The sequence below is a fragment of the Lissotriton helveticus genome, chromosome 1_1, assembly GCF_964261635.1.
Source record: "Lissotriton helveticus chromosome 1_1, aLisHel1.1, whole genome shotgun sequence".
In the NCBI taxonomy this organism is placed as follows: Eukaryota; Metazoa; Chordata; class Amphibia; order Caudata; family Salamandridae; genus Lissotriton; species Lissotriton helveticus.
The window spans coordinates 1866414916-1866439754 of NC_136057.1; the positions used below are offsets into that span (position 1 = coordinate 1866414916).

Below are 24839 nucleotides of genomic sequence, written 5' to 3' on the forward strand. Positions count from 1 at the left end.
CCCATAGAGCATCGGTTCGATCCTGAGGATACTTTCAGGCCTGGGACAGTTAGGATTAATTCTGGAAAGGATAACTCTAAGCAAGCACCTGATTCTTTCAAGACGAAATGGGACAACAAACAAAAAAATAAACACAACACAGTCACAGGGTGGGACAATATTAGACAGCCTGACAGCTATCAGGATACTGATACACGTTCCTCTCATTACTTTCAAGAGTCATCCGAAAAACATTAGGAAAGAGACGGACAGTCAGAGCACAGATCAGAAGAGCGAGTCAAGCCTAAAAGGTAGCCACATCGCACTTTGGACTACATCATTAAACAGGTAGACAAACAAAAGACTCCTAAACCTCAATTTAAAAAGAAAAAATAAGATGGGATCAAAATTAGAAATGCCCAGGCTACTGAGGACTATGCTTCTGAAAGAGGAATGGGCAGTGACGATGCTAGACAGCGCGGCAGAAGTCACAATAGCTTGCTGGAACCTCATGGATTATCTGGCAACAGTTGCGCTAAGTAAGCATATCACGGTGGAAACACCTGATACAACGGTAAGTGTCCCACGTTCGTTTATACAAAATAACACTCCAAGTGGAGGGGGACATACCTAGACAAGTAAAATGTCTCTTTTGGGAGAACCTGACATATGGTTATGACATTCTTTTGGCTGAAAAAGATTGGCCACCTGAGTTTGCAGTGGAGTGCCCAATGGGGGAAGACGTAATTGTACCTGCTTTCTCTAACCTCATACCAGAATCAGTCAAAAATTATTACACGCAGGAGTGGGCATTAGCACCAGCTCCTGCACTTTACTACAGTCATGTTGGGTGGGACGATGAGTCACCTCATCACAAAATCCCATTACAATCCATTCCTCAACCACAGAGACAATACATAATAAAACATGAAGCAAAGAAACAAGTCAGGGATATCCTAGATCAACTTGAGTACCAGGGTGTGATAGAGGATTGCACCTCATCCATGAATAATCCCTTATTTTCCGTAATGAAACCTGATGATTCATATTGACTAGTCTTAGACTACATACATTTAAATGCTTCCACGCGTACATTTGCAGTACAAAATGCACATAGTGCCGCACTAATGAATAATATAGTGCGGAAAACATATAAAGCAACACTAGACATCTCAAATGGATTTTTCTGCCAAAATATAGCGCCTGGGAGCAGATATATGACAGCATTCTCTGAACTCGGGTCTCAACGTCAATTTTGTCGATTACCACAGGGTATCAAAACAGCCCATGGCTGTTTTCAGCCAGGGTAACAGAGTTACTTCAAAATTTTGATGAGGAGGCATTGTCCTAGGTAGAGGACGTCTATCTGATGGACGATGAATTAATGGAACACTTGGCTCTGATGAACCACATAATACTTGGGTTTGCTCACCTGGGTTACAAATGTCATTTTGAAAAATCAAAAATTGCCCACCTCAGTGTCCTATTTCTAGGGTACGAATTGTTAAGGGAAGGCAAAAGTCTGGCAACAATGTTTTTAGAAAAATGTGCACTGCTCCAAGAGGGGGAGCTTGCCAGGCTGGCAACAACTTCGGGTAATATTTTAAACAATTGTCCATGGGGTCCAGGGGGTTGGTATACAAGAATACCTGAGAAGGCATGAGTTTGGGAGAGTGAGGTGGAAAAGGAAAAATTCTCACAGTCAGGAAGGATATTAGGGGTGGTGCAATATTTTAAACCTTCTTTTAAGATAATGGCAATGCCTCCTCCCCTCCCCTTTTCCCCGTCTCTCCTCAGGACGTAGTATCCTGGTAAGAGACATTGCACCAGGTCTGGTTCTGACTCAGAATTGAGCCAGGTTTCTGTAAGGAACAGCACGTCAGGATGGTCCTCTTGAGGCAGGCTGGAGATTTGCGTGCTGTGTTTAGGTACAAATCTGCAGTTTATAGACAGCATTTTGTAAACTGAGGGAGTAGGAGGGGGCAGGTGGGATTTAGGTATAGCGAGTTGTGTGTAAGAACAATGAGGACATCTCTGAACGTCCCTAGATTAATATGGGTGGAAAATTCGTTCCGTTCGCGGAATTTGCAGATTTTCCGCGATTTTGCGATCTGCGAATTGCGCAAAATTGCGGCAAAATCCGCGAATTTGCGAGCAGGACGAATTTTGCTCAGGAAGCACTTACAGGGTTACAGCAGGTGCCCAAGTTGAAGCTAATTTCTTTGTAACCATTTACAAAATGGTTACAAAGAAATTAACTTCAACTTGGGCACCTGCTGTAACCCTGTAAGTGCTGCCTGAGCTTGCCTACCTGCAACTATTCTCTGACCCTGCTCTGACCCTCGAAGCAGGGTCAGAGAATAGTTACAAGTAGACAACGAGGCTCCGTGAACAGGAAGCACTTAAAGATAAAGCAGGTGCCCGAGTTGAAGGTCAAATTCAGTACTTCCTTAATCAGCCCCAAAAACTCACTGGAGCTTCATTCTCCCCATCTGCTGCTCTGATCGGTCTCTGACCTTTTATACACACAAGAGGCATGTGAACTCGCATGGAAGCTTCGCCCGTTTGGCCCCGCCCACACACTAGCGGTGTGCACCATCTTCCCGCCATTTACTCACTAATGTGGACAGCTCACTCAAGGGACCCCTGTGCCCTTCGGCGCGATGGCATAGTAACACACACATGGTCACTGGAGCTTCTTTCTCCCCATCTGCTGCTCTGATCGATCTCTGACTTTTTATGCACACAAGAGGCATGTGAACTCGCATGGAAGCTTTGCCCGTTTGACCCCGCCCACACACCAGCGCGTGCACCGTCTTCCCGCCATTTACCCACTAATGTGGACAGCTCACTCAAGGGACCCCTGCGCCCTTCGGCGCGATGGCATAGTAACTCACACATGGTCACTGGAGCTTCTTTCTCCCCATCTGCTGCTCTGATCGGTCTCTGACTTTTTATGCACACAAGAGGCATGTGAACTCGCATGGAAGCTTCGCCCGTTTGACCCCGCCCACACACTAGCGTGTGCACCATCTGCCCGCCATTTACCCACTAATGTGGACAGCTCACTCAAGGGACTCCTGCGCCCTTCGGCGCGATGGCATAGTAACACACACATGGTCACTGGAGCTTCATTCTCCCCATCTGCTGCTTTGATCGGTCTCTGACTTTTTATGCACACAAGAGGCATGTGAACTTGCATGGAAGCTTCGCCCGTTTGACCCCGCCCACACACTAGCGTGTGCACCGTCTTCCCACCATTTACCCACTAATGTGGACAGCTCACTCAAGGGACCCCTGCGCCCTTCGGCGCGATGGCATAGTAACACACACGTGGTCACTGGAGCTTCATTCTCCCCATCTGTTGCTCTGATCGGTCTCTGACTTTTTATGCACACAAGAGGCATGTGAACTTGCATGGAAGCTTCGCCCGTTTGACCCTGCCCACACACTAGCGTGTGCACCATCTTCCCGCCATTTACCCACTAATGTGGACAGCTCACTCAAGGGACCCCTGCGCCCTTTGGCGCGATGGCATAGTAACACACACATGGTCACTGGAGACAACTCTTCTGGCACTTTAGGCAGCTGTAGTGCAGAAAAAGCACTATACATTTACCCAACGAGATAGCACTTTATGATTAGCCAGTAGAAAGTACTCCAGTTAAGTATGGTGCAAAATTGCAAAAATATCCGCAATTTTGCGGGGAAATTTGCGAATTCGTGGATTTTTTGGGGATTTCGCGCGAATTAGCTATCCGCTGATTCGCAAAATTCGCCCATGCTTACCCTAGATGGACCAATGGAGTGTAGACCAATATTGCTGGGGGATTCCCTCAGTCTCCTGAGTAACTCTGAGGAGTATGTAAGTCGATTTGAAGTGAACCCGGCAGGGGGGGTGGCCCCTGGTCCCGGCCGGACGCGGACAGGCGCAGATGGGCTTGCCTTTGGCGCACCACCGGAGCGCCCGCTGCGTGCGTCCGCTGCGCGTCGGCGCCATCGCCTCAATTATAGCCAGAGCCCTAGTAGGAATTGAGGGAGACTAGAGCGTCTCACCTCCAAGATGGTATAACGGCCCAACGGAAGTGGGTGAAAAAAGGCCCTCTTCCTGGGAATGGAAGACCTCCCTCCACTCAAACACCAGCATAGCTACTGCGGTGGACCAGGGAGAAGAGGGACAGGAGGACACTTAAAGAGGTGAGCAGAGTAAAGTGCAAATGGGCAAAAGTATCCAAATTTAAAACGTTCCACACAAGTTAGCACACATGCTAAGAACAGGATAAAACACAGGCTTAAAAACACGTTACAATAAAGTAGCGCTTAGCACCAGCAGCAGCGCTGAGTGAGCTACCTTATCCCCGAATATATCCTCTACCTCCACTCTTTTACTCATTCTACTAATATGATCTCCAAAATAAATCTTTCTAGACTTTTCCTTACTCTATCCCTTCTTGGCTCACCCCAAACCTCAATTTACTACTATGATCTCCCAAACAAACCTTTCTAAATTCTTCCCTCTTGTATCCCTCCTTTGACTCATCCCAAACCTCTTTTTACTACTATGATCTCCCTAATCCCTTTCTAGAGACGCTTACCTTCTCCATCTCTCCTTTTACTCATCCCAAACCTTATCTTACTACTGTGATCTCCCAAATAACACTTTCTGGGCTCTTTCCCTCTTCTATCCTTCCATTATCCTATTCAATACAACTAACAGACTTGCATGTCCACCGCTCAAATTAACTCATATTTCCCTACACTAATCCACCACTAATCTTTTTGGGTTCCAGAGTAGTGTGCTACTCACTGAAAAGTACTTTGATGCCTCGGCAGGGGTAATGAATGCAATTACACTACAATAATTCTTGCCCACTACCTGACAAGCAGAGGCCTCCCCATCCCCATCCCGACCTGTTCTTTCTCCCCTTGCCTTCTGAAGCGATGGCCACTCGTGGTGATCTATCACCTCTACCGAAAGTTTGATGATCTTCTATTTCCTCCCTTCACCTCCCATTGAATTACTCCCTATGCCTCAACATCTACTACACAGCTGACTCTCTGGTCCTTCAATGTGAAAGGCATGACCCACTTTATAAAATGTAAAGAGACTCCTGCCTTTTTGGACTCCAAGCAGCCGAATATTGGGCCTCATTTATGAGGCTGTGCGTCACTTTTACGCCGCTGGTACGCCGCCGGTGCGTCACTTTTTTGTGACGCACCAGTGGCGTAAAAAATGCACCTTGTTGCGCCATATATACAAAGTAATACATCTAGGTAGATGCGTCACTTTGTAAACCCCTGCGCCACATTATACCTGCGCCAGGTATAATGTATGCAAGGGGGGCGTTTTGACGCAAGAAAGGGTCATGGAAGTGGCTGCTAATTCGTCAAAATCTTACGCCTGCTTCATGGCAGGTGTAAGACTGATGCAGGCACTAACAACAGGGGACTTGCCCATGTGAAAGTACACATTGCTGGAGTTGCGTCACTTTTGTGACACACACCAGCAATGCGTCACTTTTGCGCCTACAGATATGTCAGAAATACTGATGTATCTGTAACTCCTTGCGATATGATGCGTCATATTATAAATATGACGCACCAATCATGACGCAAGGAGTGCACACTGAGAAGTGACGCATCGCTGCTTTCACGTAGCGATGCGTCATTTCTCATAAATGAGGCCCATTATTATTCTTATGCAGGAAACGCACCACACAGCGCAAGAAATGGTGAAATGTAAGAAAGATTGGATGGGTACTATCCCCTTCTCAACATGATCTGATGAAGACTCGTCTAGAACCTGCACAGCTACCTCTCCCCCTCGGAACAACAAATTGGCCATTCTGTGCCATAAGTGACTCCCAGTTAAAATTCTGATAACATGGACCAACGATCATGGACGCTACATCTTTGCACGGATTAACATTTTGGATTGAATCCTGGTAGTTGGCTCAATATATGCCCCCTGATTGTTGACAGAAATTGGTTCCCATAAACTCATTGTCGTTTGAGACTAGAACTTAATCCTGGATCCTCTCCTAGATAAACTGGGCAGGACCAGATATGAGGCGTGATAATCACTGGGCTGTACTCCATGATTTCATGGAGGACCATTCCCTACACGATGTAAGGCGCCTACTGCACCCTACAGATCTGGAATACATGGTGTACCTTTCTCCCGCTCACGGTTTGTAGTCACATCTCATTTTTTCATGCTAATTGCCGCAGCGCTACCGCAAACCTACTCATGCCATATTTATTTTGGAGCAATCTCGGATCATGCTACCATCGCCCTTACTCTGGATTTGCAAATGACTTTGCCTGTGTCTCGCACTTGGTGGTTAAATACTTGGCAATTCACACCACAAGATGGCCCTTTTCCGTGACTACTTAGAACTCAAAGAACTGATAACGACCTCCAAACAACTCTTATGGGTGCCTGGGAATGCATACTCACTCAGCATGCTGATGAGTGAGAGGCCAGTATTGCATGATCGCCAAAAGGACAGTGTTAGAAAATGACGTCCAAACCCTCCTTGGGAAACCCCGAGACCGCCCAATTATGGATGGTCTGTGAACCCTCATGGCAAAAAAACTCACCCTCAACAGTCTATATAAATTGGCAATAGAAAAGGTATTATCTTGCTTCAGATAAAACACCTATGAACATGGCAAAAATGTGGGACGCCTTTTGGCGATGTAATTGAAACAAAGGGAAGAACACTTGGTGACCCTGGCTATTGGTAAAGCCACTGGACCCATCCCGACTCACCCACTAGACATTGTACAGTAATTCTCTACATTCTACATCACGGAATTCCAGGTCGACACCACACAAGAGCAAGCATTTATATCCCACCTCTGACTCCCCACTCTTCCTCTGAGTAATCTTGAGGCGGTGGAATCATCTATATCTGAAGAGGAGGTTGCTGAAGCCATTAAATCCTTAAATTCAAGCGAAACGCCAGGAGAAGATGGCTTTCCTCTAGATTTTCACAAAGCTACTAGTGACCTAACTACTTCGCTCCTCACTCCTATGCTACAAGAAGCTACAACTACAAGTTATTTTCGACCCGAATTCAATGGAGCCCACATATCCCTCATTCCAAAACTGGGAAATAACCACCTCCAGTGAACCAACTACCATCCCATCTCGGTATTGAATTTTAATGTGAAAATAATGGCTACGGATCTGGCCACCAGAAAGAGGGTGTGTGACCAGGTCACTAATTTACAACAACCAGGCGGGCTTTATCCCCTACAGATCATACCAGAGCCATCTGCACACTCTGGCACTTGCCCTGTAGCCTACCAAGTCTGGTCCAGTTGAAAAATTACTGCTCTCCCTTGACGCAGGAAAGGCATTTGACCAAGTCCAGTGGCCATACCTGTTTCGCACTATGTCTAGATACGGAACACGCCCCAAATTCATCCAAATGATCTGGTGCCTCTACCAGTCCCCTATGGCGATAATAAATTGCAGCAGCATCCTTTCTGATCGAATACTCATTGCTCGAGGCATGAGGCAAGGCTGTCCCCTATCTCCCCTCTTCTTCCTCCTGACACTGGAAGCCCTGACAATAGCTATTAGGTCATTTACACACATTATGGGTATTTTCCCATTATACATGGATATGGTTGTCATCTTGTGCAGAGAAAAATACCGGCTATCTGTTCATGTTTAAAGATTTTGCAACGGCCTGGACATGATTCTTATAGAACTTTATTCGAACTTGTCTGCATTCATTTTTAACATGCTCTTTCTGTCTTTGTTTACTTTAATTATCAGTCAGGGGTCATTAGGCTACTTGTAAAACACATTTTACAGTGTTTTCTTCTAACATTTACTGTTTAAAGTATTGATTAGGGGTAAAATACCAACTTTAAGTGATTTTTCTATTTTTTATACTGGGAGGCACATTAAAATACCAGAGATTCCGGTATAAAACTGTCCAGTTTGTAACCCTATACATGGAGCAACCTTATCATTTATTGAACCAAACATTACAGGTTGCTGTACAATGCACATCCTGAACTCAAGTATTTAAAGGTGCTCTCATTTGTTATGACGAAGAAACAGGACGTTTGGTTAAGTAAAATATTCACTTAGGATCAACTAATTTGATCAAGAATTATTGGGGATTGATCCCCGGTTTTCTGATAGGGTGACCATTTGTCTGTAAATTTCACGGACCATCCATAATTTGGATCTCACATCCGTTGTCTGCGATGATCCCTTTTATGGACTTTTTTGTCCATAATTTTGGGCATTGCAGGGAACAACACTGTTCCCCTGATGAAGCCTCAACTCCCTGATGGGGCTGCCTCGCACACCTCCTCGGAGCACAAGGGCAGCCCCACCTCGCCCGTTGTCATTCTGTATGAAGCTGATGATTGCCACATACAGAATTACAGTGGGCCAGCCTGGGCTGAAAAGCATGTGGCCTTGGTGTAGGGTAGGGCAGAATGTCAGATGGAAGAAATTTGCAAAAACGCCAATACTGCTACGTAAGAATCCAGTTCAAGGAAAGAAGCTGGTGAAGGAAGTTAAAAAAGAAAGGGGGCTAGAGTTCTTTTACTGTCTCATCATTTTAGAACTGATGCATTTTCAATATTATATTCAAGAAAGCCATGGTTGCTGCTTTTTAGGTCTCGCCTAGCTATTGCGTAAGCAATCGCTATGCGAGAGATATAGAGGGGCTCCAGGAAAGCTTACCAAGAGGGCTTTGGAATGCGGATTATGGACAGTGCATGTGCGCCATTTGCTTCCCCGCCTCCCCCCCCATCAGACTTGAAAGGAAGCCGCTCGCACACCACCATTCCACCATTTGTCTCAGACTTCAGAGCTTGTTTTGTACTAGTACTAAAGCGTGTCCCCTTTTACTGAGCCTCATACGATCCTACGTACATTTTGCAGTGCTCGGACTGTAATAAATATTGCTGAAACCTATTTCACCTCTTTGCCTTTAGTTTGTTTATTGCTTGTCTTCCGTTGTCCACGTGGATTTCTTCTGTGTAGCTGATGTCATTACCTTTGTTGACCTATACAGTTGGATACATGTGTAAAAATGTGAGCTTTCAAGTTGGCAAATCTTGTTTTTCCATTCAAAATCCCTTTCTGGTTGAGCCTTCTATACATCCGAGCTGTTGGGGTAAAATGGACCTATAGTCGTCTTACAATGGGCGTAAAGCCTATCCCCTGCTTACTATTGGTATGTGTTCAGTTTTCTCATGTGCTTCCCTTCCTCCTGCGCTATTTTTGTTTATCGATGTACTTCTTTCTGCCCGTCTTTCTCGCCCTTGTGCTTTTCTCCCACTGCATGCTTAGTATAGCTCTCTTTCCCTTGGAGGGGTTCTCACTTGTGTTGCTCTCCATTGTGTGCTGTGTTCCACTCCTGTTTCATGATCCTCCACTGCCCCCTACTGTATTTTTTGTTTTTTATGTTATCTGTTTTTTGGACGGGGGGCAGTTTTTCTGCTGTCAGCCCTTCTGCTTTAAATAGCTTTTATTGCTCTACTTTAGTTCATATTTTAATTCTCAGTTGCCCGCAGGTCTTGTAAACTCGGACACCTGCACTCAGTTATGTGCAAATCTTAGTTACTTTTTTCCCCTTCATGCGGCAGCAGCATTCTTGTTTGACTGAGACCATCTTGCTCACTTTAATCACCAGTACAATGCAATGACTAATAAAAAATCATTTTCTTCATCGTATTTTGATCCATTTAATCTGTGGGACATGTTAACAACACATTTTCTAAAACGATGGCTATTTTGTATTGATCTCGGTATGGTTCAGAAGTGTACATTATGCTGCTAAGACATTTTATGAACATTGAATTGTGTAGTACGTATCTATGGTATATAGTTAGGCTTTCCTGTTTTCAGTTTCTATTTTTGGTAAATTCTGGTGGTGCTTTTTCAGTGTTTTCCAGTGATTTCAATACCTCAAAAAAACAGTGCTTTTCAGTGATTACTCATTTTCGCGCCATAAAAAACAACTGAAACGGTGTTTTACCGGTGTTTATGGAACACTTTGTTTTTATTATTGCTTGCTTTCTTCATTGATGCATGGTATATATAAACAATGTATGTACAGTGTATATGACCTCCAAATAAGTTTTTACAAGTCGAATTTATTGTAGTAGACCATACAATATTTCTTCAGTGATTCTTTGGTCATTCGAGCTCTCTTTCCTTCCCATGTACACTTTTTCTTGTGAAAAGGCCCTCTCGACATTGGCACTTGAGACTGGCAACGCCAAAACAGCCAGTACACAATTGGCCAACTCTGGCCACTGACGTAGCTTTCCATGCCATAACTGGTTTGCTATTTCAGCAATCACATTTTCTAGCCTAGTTTACTGGGGTCATTTCTCGTTTAATCCATATGATGAACATTTTCGTATAAGCAGATTCAGGTCCATGCACGAAAATTATGAGAATTAATTAGTAAACTGTTCTGATGCATTTGCCAGATACCATCCAACACGCACTCTTCGATCGTCTAGTGCAAACTTATTGTTGGTCCCTACCTTCAGGCTTAGTACTAGAGGCGGCAAATCACTCCCAGTCCTTGGAGCAAAAGCCTGGAATACTCTCCCCCCCTTTTCTACGTACACTAGACAAGGAAAAAGATTTCAGAAAGGGATTTAAAACCTGGGTCTTTAAGTTACAGGACACCTGCGCTAGAGCACTGGTGTAACAGTTGGATGAGTTTTCAGCTACCACCAATCTGTTTCCTACATCTCTGGATCTGTATCTGGCCCCTAGATGCTCCTTGGAGCGATTGCTGCGCGATATAAATGATCACTTAAATTACATTACATTACTTAAATTGCTCTTTCTTCTAAAGGTTGTGCACTGCATATTCCAGTATTTACTATGATGTGCTCCAAGTAAAACTTGCAAGAAAACAATAAAACTGTGAGATTCAAAGTGCATTATAACATTTGGACCCAAATGCGAAAGACAGCTGCTGGAACTTAATGTTTTAAAATACAAACATTAAACAACTTCAATGGTTGTGCTTTAATGCCCTTTGCAGGGGCTCTACGAAGGGGTGCAAGAGCAACAAAGCCTCATTAAGTAAATGGTCTTTTTAAAGACCTGTGAATGAATCGGGTGCGGCCGCATGCAAACAAATGGTGCTTGTAATCTAGCCGTGTAAGTCGAATTTACCTATGTAATGGCTTTATGTACCGGGAACAAAAAGTCCTGATGGTGTTTTCATAGTGACATATGGTGACACCGGCCTCCATTACATACTGCTGCTCACAGGGCCGGTCCTAGGATATGTGGGGCCCCGGGCAAAATAGGAACATGTGAGGCCCCTAAGCAGAGACCAGGCGGAATCGGATCGGGCCGGCTAAAGAAAGCTTTTTTTTTTATAATTAAAATTAAACCAAACTGCACACCCTCGACTGGGTTTTGTCAATGGTTGTTAGCTGTTTAAGCTAAATGAGCAACTACAATAAATTATTTTCCTTTCACCTTGTTGCGTTGACCAATAAGTAGCTCTTTCACACACATCAAAAATGCTCCAGTTCTGACATGATGAGACTGTGAAAGAACTATAACGAGTGTTGTTGAAGTTGCATCAAAGGCAGCAGAGAGTTGTGCTGCTGCAGAGTTAAGATTTATGTTTTCACTCTGATGGTGACTGCAAAAATGTAGAGCGACCCGTCTCATCACCTGCTTTTTTTAACTTTCATTTGTTTTGCAGACACTAGATTAATGTTTTTGCAGGAAAAGTTAAGGCCCCTTTTCAATGTTCATATTAATTTAATACCAGGTCTAAGACTCGAGTAACCCAGCAGACTTTAAACTCTGCTCCATCCACTTTTGCATGCTGATACTGATCCTCTGCATGCACCTCTTGTCTCGTTGCCATACTCACACCTATCTACTTCCCCCCCCTTTATTCTGTTTATCTTACCCCTGTTATTCCCTCTCTGCTCCCTTTCCACTTGTCCTAGGTGAAGAGTTTCCATTGTGATGCGCCGCCATTCTTTTGCTCTGCGCCCAGCAGGATATTCTGCCTTTCATTCATACAGGGGCAGGGCGCACTTCCCAGGCAAGAGCAATTGAATTAACTTTCTAATCACTGTCATCGACATGCAGATGCAGCCATTAGAGGCCCACAGAGACAGAACTGCAGGGGAGAGTGATAAAAAAAAAGACATTTTATCTCTTAGGGAGCCCCCTGGGCCTCTGGAGTCCTTAAAGGCGCGTGGCCCCAAGGCTGCTATCATGCTGCCCATGCCTAGCGCCGGCCCTGGCTGCTCACATGTAGAAGGTGATCTGTCTCTTTTCTTGTTTGAATACAATGGGCAGGCAGGGATTCTGAAAATAATTTACAAAATATCAATAGGAAACAGTACTATAAATACAATAAACAAAAAATAGGTGCTGTTGTCTGTCAGACCGCGTTAAGCACAAACTTCACAAACGAGAACATCAGGGTAGAACACAGGTCCCAGATTTCCTTTACTGTGTCAGAAATGTTAACCCAGGTGTTTAAAAAACACATACTTAACTGGGCACCGCCTACATCTAATATCTTTGTATCAGTGTTCTTTGGCCACTTGTAAATAACATAAAGAAATGGTTACCGTTTGAGGTAAACTTGTTATGATACCAAATTAAGAAAAAAACTTTTCTGAATGCCATCGCATATTTAATATCTTATTGGTTAGATGTAGGCAGCTGTGCTGTTTGCCACACATCAGAGCGGATTACAGCCATCCTCCATTGAGGTGATAATGAGAAATCGCCATACATGTGTCCGATAATAAAAGATTTTAGGTAGATAACCTGGGGGGACATGGGTCTGCCCGGGGGCTCTCTAAAGCTGCCCTTTGCCCTGTACATTGCACGGCGGCGTCTGCTGCATCTGATGTTATGCGGCTGTTGGGCTTTGTACATTCGTGTGGGTCATGAGGCCTGCACGGGTGTCTGTTTCTACTAGTTGTTTAAAGATGTCTTCTTGTGCTGCGTGAATGGCCGTGTCTTTTGTTGGTTTGTAGGAATTGATTGGTGTGTATCTGCGTGTCCCCAGTTGTGATAAGTCATTTGACACACAGCGATGAAGTGTTAGTGCACAAAACACGCGTCCCCGTCACGCTGGATTCCTTCAATGGAAGAAAGGTTTTGGAAAGCATTTGCAAAGAGGTTTTATTCTCCACACAGAATGCCCACGCTTGCTACCCCTGCCCCTCATCCCGCCCCCCAAAAGAAAACACTATCCTCCTCCACGCAATGGAGTACGTTAGCCCACTGAGCTATTCTTTTAATTATTTTCTGGGCAGGCTGACATGCCCCATCACACAGCAGGTGTCGTGGCCAGAGGCTATTAACGTGCCCTTCGGGAAGTTTTCTGACGTTGGCACGTCTTTTTGCCCTTTAGTGGTCACTGTTGACCTTTGCAGGTGCTGGGATGGGGTGTGAATGGCTCTGTACAGGGCCCGCTCACGCTCCCTTTTGAGCGGTGTTCATTTAAACGCAGCAATGGCAGCCTCAGGGAAGGCTTTGTCATGGAAGTGGCCGGCCGCCAACCAATCAGCTGAAGTGCCCCCGGGAGCCCATGCACCTTGTGACTGTCGGAGAGATGTGCATTCTAGAGCTGTCAGTGAGACCCACTCTACGAGGCTGCAGTCCAGTGCAAACTTCACTTTTGAGCGAGACCCCAGTAAAATACAGGGCTGCCAGCGAGTGCACTCGTTACCAGTTAGATACAGGTCCACAAGCTAGTGACACCCTCTTTGGTAGCGAGACTGCCTAAAAAGGAAACTGCCGCTCTTCAACCGCAATAGTGTTTTTCACGCATTTTCCTGAGATACCGGATAACATATTGTTTGGAAAAATATTTACATTATCTACAAACCTACCTTGTTACTTTTAGAGATTATCCACAAGAACTTGCTCGGCTCTCTGCCGAGCTGCACCCTCGAGGGGGCCCCCTGCAGCTCAGGGCCCCCCCGCACTGCGGGGCCCGTGTTACGCCAGTGAAACGAGAGGTATGTCTCCCCCAATTTAATGGGGGTGACGCACGTTCTGAGTTGCTTTCATTCTCGGCCCTAAATTGCAGTTTAGTCTGCAATGCTGTAGCTCCATCAAGTGGCCAAGTGGTGCAACAGCAATGAAAATCAGTGACACTCGGTTTAAACAGTGTCAGCTGATTTTCATTCGGTAGTGTATTTTCGAGCAGAGTCGGTTTAAACCGAAATCCGTACAGCCTATATATAGTCTATTTTCTGAATGTATAAATTAATTTCTCTCTACATTTGTACGTGTATAATAATTTACATTGTAGTGCTTCTGCATTTTTATTAAAAGGCATCACTTCCTACATGAACAGCCCTGTAGGCATACATAAGTAAATATCGGGTATTGTATCCACTGTTCTGTGTACTTTTGATTTGCCTGTCGTAGAGTCCTCATCTGCTGCCATATGAATCAAAATAAATGGACTAAGGTTTGCACATGACTCTTGGCATGCCTGTGATAGCACAATTTGCAAGCAAATAGGAAGCAATTCTGCTTTAAATAGCTTTTATTGCTCTACTTTAGTTCATATTTTAATTATCAGTTGCCCGCAGGTCTTGTAAACTCGGGCACCTGCACTCAGTTATGTGCAAATCTTAGTTACTTTTTTTCCCTTCATGCGGCAGCAGCATTCTTGTTTGACTGAGACAATCTTGCTCACTTTAATCGCCAGTACAATGCAATGACTAATAAAAAATAATTTTCTTCATCGTCTTTTGACCCATTTAATCTGTGGGACATGTTAACAACACATTTTCTAAAACGATGGCTATTTTGTATTGGTCCCGGTATGGTTCAGAAGTGTACATTATGCTGCTAAGACATTTTATGAACATTGAATTGTGTAGTACGCATCTATGGTATATAGTCTATTTTCTGAATGTATAAATTAATTCCGCTCTACATTTGTACGTGTATAATAATTTACATTGTAGTGCTTCTGCATTTTTATTAAAAGGCATCACTTCCTACATGAACAGCCCTGTAGGCATGCATAAGTAAATATCGGGTATTGTATCCGCTGTTCTGTGTACTTTTGATTTGCCTGTCGTAGAGTCCTCATCTGCTGCCATATGAATCAAAATAAATGGACTAAGGTTTGCGCATGACTCTTGGCATGCCTGTGATAGCACAATTTGCAAGCAAATAGGAAGCAATTGTGGGCACATTGTTCCACAATCCTATCTTACTGAACATCTGGTGATTTTTAATTTTTTCCTTCCTCTTCCTCCTAATCCATCCACTTTTAGATCAGTAAATAAAAAAAAATGCTGACCTATAGAAAGCCAGGGCTTCTTCATCATGTTGTGCAGCTCATGTTTTGGACTTACTTGCTTTTTAGGCAATAGGTCTCAAAGATGAGCCCTGTCTGCTTTGCCAATGCTTGTTATTTTATGCATCTAACAACCATTGACAAAGCCAATAGTTCACGCTTGTTGTAGGTGTAACGTTACTTGTTGTGTCATATATCTCGACACGTCAGAAGAGGCAAAATACCGGTCGGGCGGTACACTATACTTAGCACAGATTTTTTGCTCAGGTGTATTAAGCCACGCCCTTAATTACATTGAACACCCCCTTTGGAGAGACCCCCCAGTGTTTTCATCCCACTTAAAGCCCTGGAAACAACACCTTGTCACCTCATGGCCTGGCACTGTGCATCATGCATGACTCATGACTTTCACCTTTTCAGATTGCTTATGTGCAGGGGCATAATGAACCCTCCTCCGCCCCACCCCATGCTTTAAGAACTACAGCAAGGGTGGAGTTCTTGATGGGTCTCTTCTGTCTGCAATTCTGCAGACAAAGGCTTCGCTCATAAATTAATGTGAAAAGATGGGCGAGTGAGTAAGTGAAGGGTGGATGGATTAGTGAAAGGGTGAATGGATGAATGAAAGGGTGAATGGATGAATGAAAGGGTGAATGGATGGATAATGAGAGAGGATGGATGAGTGAGTGGAAGGACGGATGAGAGAAAAGGTAAATAGATGGATGTATGGGTGGAAGGTTAGATGGATGGGTAAAAGGGTGGATGGATGAGTGAAAGGATGGATGGATGAGTGAAAGGGTGAATGATGGGAGAGTGAAAGGGGGATACCTGAGTGAAATGATGGATGGATTGATGAATTGATAAGTGAAAGGGTGAATGAATGGACGGGTGAGTGAAAGGGGGCTGTAAGGATGGATGAGAGAGTGAAAGGGAGAGTAGATGGACAAAATGATGGATAGATGAGTGAAGGAGTGAAAGGGTGGATGGATGAGTGATAGGGTCAGTGGATGTATTCATGAGTGGATGAGTAAATGGGTGGGTGGATGGAAGGAAGGAAGGATGGCTAAGTGAAAGGGTCGATGGAGAGAGAAAGGGAGGATGGATGGATACTGAAAGGGTGAATGGGTGGAAGGATGAGTGACTGGGTGGATGGATGAGTAAGTGAAAGGATGGATGGGTGAAAGGGTAAATGGCTGGATGGATGAGTGAATGGATGGGTCGGAAGAGTGGATGGATGAGTGTACAGATGGATAGGGTAAAAGGGCGGATGGATAATGGATGGATGAGTGAAAGGGTGGATGGATGAGCAAAAGGATGGATGGAAGGATACATGATGGATAGATTTCCAAATGGTTGAATATGTTTGGATATGGATAGGCTTACTTATGTACTATTGCGCGATCTCCTCTGATGTGTCTGTAAAACGTACGTTTTGTCCCAAAGTTTTGTCCTGAATTTTGACCTCCTGTCCTTAATTTTTGTCCAGAATTTTGACTCTTTGTCCTGAATTTTTACACTCGCCTTCCTGAATGTGCACCCATGCCAGTTGGTCACCCTATTTTCTTAGTTTACTTTGTATAATTTAGCCACTAGATGGGAAGTATCATCACTTTCTTTCTCTCTCAATCACACACATACCAGACCTGCTTCAGGCGGGAGATTTTTCAAGCTCAAGAGGGAATTACGTCGGCTGTCTCCCCCCTAAAACCTCTATCACTTAACTGAAAGCCAATGGGGAAAATTGTATTTATTTCATTTATTTATTTAATGCATTTTTATATAGCGCGGACTTTACTCAAAGGTGTCAGGGCGCTTCATAATAGAACCAAGTACGTTACATGAGGAGAATTTTACATATTTACACGTTACAGATGCAATCGAGAAAGAAGAAAAAGTCAAATAAAACAATAGATGGCAGTCACACAAAAAACACATTAGGATGAAGATAGTACAGGCATAGATTGTAAATTTACAATTAATACATTCCCCCGTTTTTTGTCCAAAATCTCCCTTGTTTAAGTTACATGTTGGCATTCACAAACTTTCTACTTTTGTTTTTAATTCCTGCCTCTTGACGTTGGAGCTTGGGAGGCAAGCAGAAGCCAGATGAAAGCCCAGTTCGTTTTGAGCCTGCGGGTCCAACAGGACCTCGAGCTAAACCAGAGCATCCATCTGACTCGAGCTTTCGGTGATTCGCCGATCTCTTTCTCAGATTAGTATGTAAGTAAATACATATTCGGTGCTTACTTTTGTGGCTTCCTGCATACCACTCAATATATTCTATTTGTACAGATAAAAACGTATGATTTATTAATGCATGCTAAAGAAAAATTAATTCTTTTTTTTTTTAAATTGACTTTCCCGTTTTATAACATTCTTCGTGATTTTGAGGGCTGGGCTTGTTTTCGGCCTTTTTTGGTGGGACTTGCGCTTTTTTCAAACTTCTTTTCAAAGGGAATGGTGCTTGTTTTGGTTCTCAGACTTGGCAACTTGGCTCCAAACGAAGATGGCGCCGCTGCTGCCACAGGGGCGGGGGGACACATAGACAGTATCGGAGGGGCCGTCTGCTTCCGGGATGCTGGTCAGGGGGGAGGGGGGAGAGTGGACCTTCCACTTCCGGCACGGTGTGTTCCGGCGCTGGCCCGTCCGCCGAGACCCTACAGGTAGGGGGCAGCAAAACCGGGTGTAAGGCGGGGGTAATTCGAGGCCGGATGTGACGTCATTAGCGGTAGGGCAAGGGGAGGGACCTGACATAGACCCTGGGGTGACAGCAGGAGAGGACCCCATAAATGCCCCAGGGACCTGGTACCTTTGGCGCCAGTGTATTCTGGGAACTGTAGTCATGTGTGATGACAGCAGGAACCCCCTAACTCCTGCTGACATTGACCTAGTACCATTCCCCAAAATTCAGAGACCCATGCTCCGTTAAAAGGTGTGACAGCAGGCAAGCCACAACACGAGCCTTGCGGTCGTCCCAGTGCCACCAGTCGCGTGGGATTCCTGGGCTCTTGGCCTGTAAAATGTGTGACAGCAGTGGAACGCGTACACCCTCCGCATAAGCTCATTAATGTGGTCAGTATTGATATTATAGAGTAACAGGAACCATGGGGTGACAAAACCACGTGTTGTACGAGCTGCTGGGATATACCCCACACCTTGTCCTACCCTAAAGGGGGATGAGGAGGCATGTTACGCAGTTGGCCGCAGAGTATTTTAATCACTTACAGCGACAGACATTCAGTGGTTGGGGTGAGGGCATTCGATATACTGTACATCCTTTGAACTCCAATCCAGTAAGAAGGGAGGCTTAGTTTTGGCCGTTAGTTCTATGTAGTCCGAATGTTGATGGTCACCAAACTAAGGCACTTTTCCTTTTCTTGTGGGACCCTGTGTTTTATCTTTGACGAGTCTCTGACTTCGGCTCCTCTATTAAAAATAAATAAATAAGGTGTCGAGCATCTATATCTTCTGTCTGAAAATGCCGAGAAAAATGGTCTTTGCTTTCATTCCCTTTACCTTTGCGGTATGTCCATCATTACGTCACGCCAGCATTTTTATCTCAATCTGCCTGTTTACTAAATAAAGATCATGCAGAATGCTGCTGTCCGCCTACAGTTTTTTGTAACTTTATTTACCACGGGTATTAGAACACAATAATTAGAGCTCATATCTACAGAAGACAAAGTTACTCTATGGGGTAGATATGGTCTTCGAGGATCCCAAAAGTGCTAATGGATAGTGTGGATGAGTATTTATTTGCTAAATCATATCAATGGGTTTAATCTTTCAGGCATTGCTGCAATGGCGCGCATCCTTGGTATTGCAAGTCTATGTTTGGAAAGAGCATTGCAGCCAGTCTTCTAAACCATTTTGGAATTTTACGAACGTATCATACAAGGCAACCGTTTTAGACCTATTGTATTGCACCATTTATATAGCCCTTAATATGCCGGGGGGAGGGGATGCACGGAAGCACTTACTTACATGTGTAGCAAGCTACTTCCTGTAGGGGATGTGGCTGGAATGGTGTTGTCTTTGTTTTGTTATCCTATGTGGGAAGTGTTTCCATGTTATGTGGGACCAACACTTAGGTGTGGTGGATGATGAGGTTTAAGGGACACGCAGTTTTATGGGTTTCAGTGTGCTGGCAGCACTGAACAGCTCTGCAGGTCCCTTCAGGCTATTTTTTAAGATTGTATTCTGCTGAGCTGGTACTGTACTGGATTGTCCAGGCTGAGATTGTGTGTACAATTTTAGTCCTAAAATGGCATGGCTGGTGGGAGAGATCTTATAAAATGGCAGTTTTTACTATCATCCCATATCTGAGTGTCATTGTGAGATGTAAGGAAGTGGTTAGAATGTATAGATATTTGGAACCTGCAGAGGTGGACTGGAATAAAGTTCTCCAAATTGTCCAGCAGTGTGTTACATATCTCTTCAGTTATTCCATGTTTAGCAGATGTGTCTTATGTGAGAGTAGGAGGTGTAAGTTACGATTGGCTGCTGCCCGCTGAGTATAATGGCCTTAGTAATATTGTGGGCCATAAATGTTCCACATGAAATTACATAAGTATATAATTCCCCAGCGAACCACAGGCCAGCCCTTCTTAGCTTACCTGCATATCTAAAGGAATGTGCTGGTTGGATTGTTTCCAATGTGTGGGTTGTAAGCTGAAGGTTCTGCTGTCTTTTCTAGGCTCTGTTGCTGGGATTTGGGGTGGTGTAGTTATCTTAGAAATTGCCGTGTGTTCAATTGTTATTTGAAGTGTATATGCTCCTGAATGCATCCAGGGCTGGCTGGTAGTGAGTTCCAGAGCTTTTTGGCTTTTCCTGAGAAAAGTGTCTCCTACAGATTTCTTATGTTAAGATGGTATGATGAGAACTGGAACAAGCCTAGAGCGCAGTAATCTGTTTTGTTTGTATTGCTTGAATTTTACTTGTAGGTATAGCTGTCTTTTTCCTTGGGAGGCTCAGTATAAAATACCTAAGTGCCTTGAGCATTGCCCTTCTAGCCAAAGTTAGCCAGTGAAGCGATTTGCAGGACTGGAGTCCTGTGTTTTTTTGGGGTTAAGGCTGAGGAGAACCCTTTTGGTTGAATTGTATTTTGCATGTAATAATAATATTCATAATAATACGGCCATTTATAGAGCGCAAAACAGCTACCTCCCAAAGAAGGTGTCCCGGAGCTATAACAACAAGTGACAGCGAATTAAAAGGTCAGAGACCAGCCATCCATCGGAATTAATCCAAGTTAAAAAGCCAAGTCTTAACTGCCTTCCTGAATAGGCATTCTGATTTAATTTGTCGCAAGGCTGGCGGCAAAGAATTCCAAAGCTTAGCCACTCTCACCACAAAGGATCTGCCACTCCATCGCTCCTTCCTAACTCGTGGGGTGGCAAGCAGATTCTGATTATTGGACCGCAATAGGCGAGTCTGTTTGTACGCACATAATCGTTGATTCAAATATCTGGGACAAAGACCATGGAACGGCCGAAAAACTAAGGTTAAAGCTTTAAATTTAATTCTGCTGGCCACCTGTAGCCAGTGAAGTTCCTTAATATGCGGAGAAATATGTTGACGCAAAAGTATGCGTCTAATCAATCTCGCAGCCGCATTTTGAACCAATTGTAGTGTCTTAAGCATGTAAGCAGGTAGGCCCAGATAAAGGCCATTCGCATAGTCCAGTCTGGACATTACAGTTGCATGAACTACGGTTCAACAGCAGTTTTCTGGTAGCAAATGTAAAAATGTCCTCTTGTACCTCAATTTTCCAAAACAGGAGGATGTTACTTGGTGGATTTGAGAGGAAGAAGACAGATCTGCCTCCCATTGTACTCCTAGATTTCTAACAGTGCCTGTTGGGGTGGGTGGTATCCCCATTTCCTGTGGCCACCACAGGTCCGAGTCTGGGGGCTTGTTGGTCCCAAAAAACATCACTTCTGTCTTTTCAGCATTTAATTTAATTTATTATTATTCATCCAAACTGCAACATCTTTGAGGCAACTCTTGAAGCTCTTAAAGGATTTAACTTTTACAGGAATCAGCCGACTGGTCTTTAAAAGGGAACACCAGCTGGCTGTCATCGGCATAAGATATTGCCTTGACCCCCAGTTGGCAATAAGTGAAAACAGGGGGGCCAAATAGATGCTGAACAGCAGTGGGCTTAAAGCTGATCCTTTGGGCACCCCACACCACAAGCGCTTCTGCTCAGACTGATAAGGTTGTGAAGCCACCCTTTGAGTTCGCTTGTGGAGGAATGACCTCATCCACTCAAGGGCGGTTCCCCTAATGCCGAAGTCCTGAAGGCGTCGAACCAAAATATCATGGTCCACCGTATCAAATGCGGCAGATAGATCCAGGAGCACCAGCATGGCTGATGCCCCAGAGTCTATCGCCAACCTCACTGATTCCGCTACCTCTACGAGGGCCGTCTCTGTACTATAGCCGGCGCGACAGCCAGATTGAATGTCGTGCAAATGAATGTGGGGTGCTATGTTAAAGGCTGTTGGCATAGTAAGGCTTGGAGATAATGAGTGTGAGGCTGGCTTGCTGTTTTGTTGGTTGTAAAGGCTATGGGAAGATGCAATGTAGTGTTTTCATTGTGTAGAAAGCGCTTTTTATGACATTGTTAACATGCATTATCAAGGATTGGTCTGAATTCAGGGTTACCCCAAGGTTTCTAACCAGGTTCATAAAGCTTTATTTGATTTTTACAATCATAAAAGCAATGTGCAAAAACGGCAAATACATCAGAATCCCGCTTAAAAGACATGTATCAAGGTATACATTTTAAGCACATCCCCTTGAATAAAATACAAACAATAAAACCATTAAAACCGCAAGTTAAAAAGATAAAACATTAGAACATGTGCACATACCACATCATAAAAAAATCATTCTTTCTGATATCAAAGACACTATGTAATTAGGCGAGCCCTCAAAGTCCATGCCCAGCCTAGAAATTTCGTCATAGCTAATGCATTGGGTAAGTGTGGTATTGGTACGCAAAATACGTTCAGCCTTCGCCGCCACCCTTGTGCCTAGGAGCCTACAGATTGATGTCAACCAAGCCCGACGTGGGGCAGCATAGGTATCACAAACAAAGAGGATATGTGCCGTAGACTCAATTATGGCACTGCACCCGGACACCTAGTTAGCGATTGAGATGACCACTTTATTGTAAAAGATCTTACTGGGAGTGTCCCCACCCTATACTGAATGTACAACTTGCGATCCTTGGGTTTGGTGATTGCGTCCCAATATGATTCCAGCTTCAGGGCGACTTTATGATCCATAAACCGGCTGGCAAGGGAAGTTGACACTTGTTCCCTTGCGTTTTTTACTCAAAGCAATTCCCAATACTTAGCCTTCAGCACGGCTTTTGATGGAAAGATGGAATTTACAGGATCAGTCCAAAATGCAATCAACCCTAGCTCTCCTAAGAGGTTTCGGACTGCCCCATGACATTTAATGTGATGCAATGTGTCAGCCTTAATAATATCTAAGAAACCCTGAGCATAGCCAACAAGTTCAGGAGTAGACCATAATCTCCTCCAATACAGGAGGGGGCGCAATTTGGCTACAGCTGCAATGGGTCTCTTACCCAGATCCAATAACAGCGGACACATAGGGGTACTCTGGGGAAGTGCATTAATATTTCTTAGAAACCTATTTTCAGAGATAGTAAGAGCTACAAGGTTCTCACAGCCCCAAACCTCCGAACCATACAATGCTGAGCTGACAGCTTTCAGATTATAAATTTCAAGGGCTTGGCTGATAGGCTTAAAATGGGAGCGATTATACTCCTGACAAAGAGCCCCTAATATCTGTCTAAGTTTAAGTGAGGCTAAGTCAATTTGCCGATCCCACTTCATGCTACCTTGGAAGTTTACTCCTAGATAGGTGAACTCGTTAACTACTTGTAGGGGTCCATCCTTCATGTTAAAATCCCTCATATTTGCCTTCCGTGCGTTGAACGCCATTAGCTTTGTCTTAGATACGTTGACCTCCAAGCCCCTCTCGCATCAAAAATCCTCAAAGATTTTTAGTGCTTTGTTAGTCCACTAGGGGTCTTGGAGAGAATCAACGTGTCGTCGGCAAACATCAGGATGGGTACTTTTTCTCCAGCTAATATAGGGGCATCAGTTGGTGTTCTACTCATGCAATCAGCTATTCCATTGATATATAGCGTGAATAGCGTAGGTGCCATCACACAGCCCTGTCTAACGCCACGTTCCACTGGGAATGATTCAGTGACTTCCCCGTGCCCCCCATCTAATTTGGGCCTTGTTATCTTCATGCAGTCTACGAATCAAAGTTAGAAGGTCCAGCTTAAGCCCAAGCTGCTTCAGGACAAGCCATAATTTCCAGCGGGGGACTTAATCAAATGCCGCCCTGAGATCTACAAAGGCGGCATAAAGACTACCTTTGCCTAAAGTTACTAACTTACAGTAAATTAGAATGAATCGAAAAACCAATTATTTTCTGGGAGCAGTCAATTAGGCTAATTGGCCTGTAGTTCCCCGGACAGTCTTTGTCCCCTTTTTTATAGACGGGATGATTTCTGCATTTTTCCATGATGTAGGGATCGAGGCCCCTTGTGCAATTGCGTTGGAGAGCAGAAGAATATATCGGCTCCAGTTGGGTTTGTCATGTAACAAGGTATCGCCCGGGATACCATTGGGCCCAGGAGCTTTCCCCGGTAAGATCGAGTCCAATGCTGCCTCAACTTCCCTCATTTTGTTTGAATATTTTTATTGCATTTTTGGCAGTGTAGCTTATTTACACATATGAAGTAATAACCAAGCCGTAATGCAGGGTATGCAGTACATTCTGCAACAGTGGTGCATACGTAGAATTAAACAGTACAATGAGGAGCGAAAGGAAAAAGAAACAACTCGATTAGTACAGCCTGACAGAATCATGGGCTACAGTCACGCTACAGTAAGAACATAAGTCAACAATAGCAGTTCGCAGGATAAATCAGCTGTTTCCTCACATCACTCCAGTGAGTTGTTCAGTTCGGGACACTTGCTATGTCATGGCCACAAATCAAGGCTAGTCCAGCCTGTCGGCAATGCAAATAAAACATATTCAGACCTTTTATATCAAACCTGAAAGAGAGAAGAAGAAAAAAAAAGGAAGACTGTAGCGAACAACCTGAGAGCACAGGAACAATAGACTAGGTGGCAACAAACAATGACTGTATGTGTATTTGTAGTGCCCACAGGACAGTCAGAAGGCAGGCACGTGCGGGATCACGGTCATAGTGGGGGTCGCTCAGCGCGACCAGCCAGACACGCAGCGGATGGAGGGTGGGGGGGAGGCGGGGGGGGGAGCAGCCGGAACAACGCCCACTACAGCATGGGGGTCTAAGTGATGCCCCTCTGTAGGCACACTTGGTGGTAAACTGCCAGGGCATTATCCCAGTCCTGCACTATGGGGTACATGCGGAGTCCCGCCGTCTCCTCTCTATGCAGTGCCACACTTTCCGCCCATGCCCAGTTATCAAATGAGGTGCGCCAGTGTCGCGCCTGGGGGGGT

At 44.5% G+C, this 24839-nt stretch overlaps 1 protein-coding gene across 2 annotated transcripts in view; it reads left to right on the top strand.

Moving 5' to 3' along the window:
• Positions 1-17780: 17780 nt before the first annotated feature.
• ZBTB37 (zinc finger and BTB domain containing 37) overlaps positions 17781-24839 on the top strand; it is a 119716-nt gene continuing 112657 nt past the window's right edge. Inside the window, exon 1 of one of the 2 annotated variants that reach the window (XM_078641834.1) lies at positions 17781-17959. The gene's annotated coding sequence lies outside the window, so the exon portion shown is untranslated. Of the gene's footprint in view, positions 17960-18100; positions 18369-24839 lie in introns of those variants that run through there. The other variant, XM_078641844.1, reaches the window with a different exon arrangement.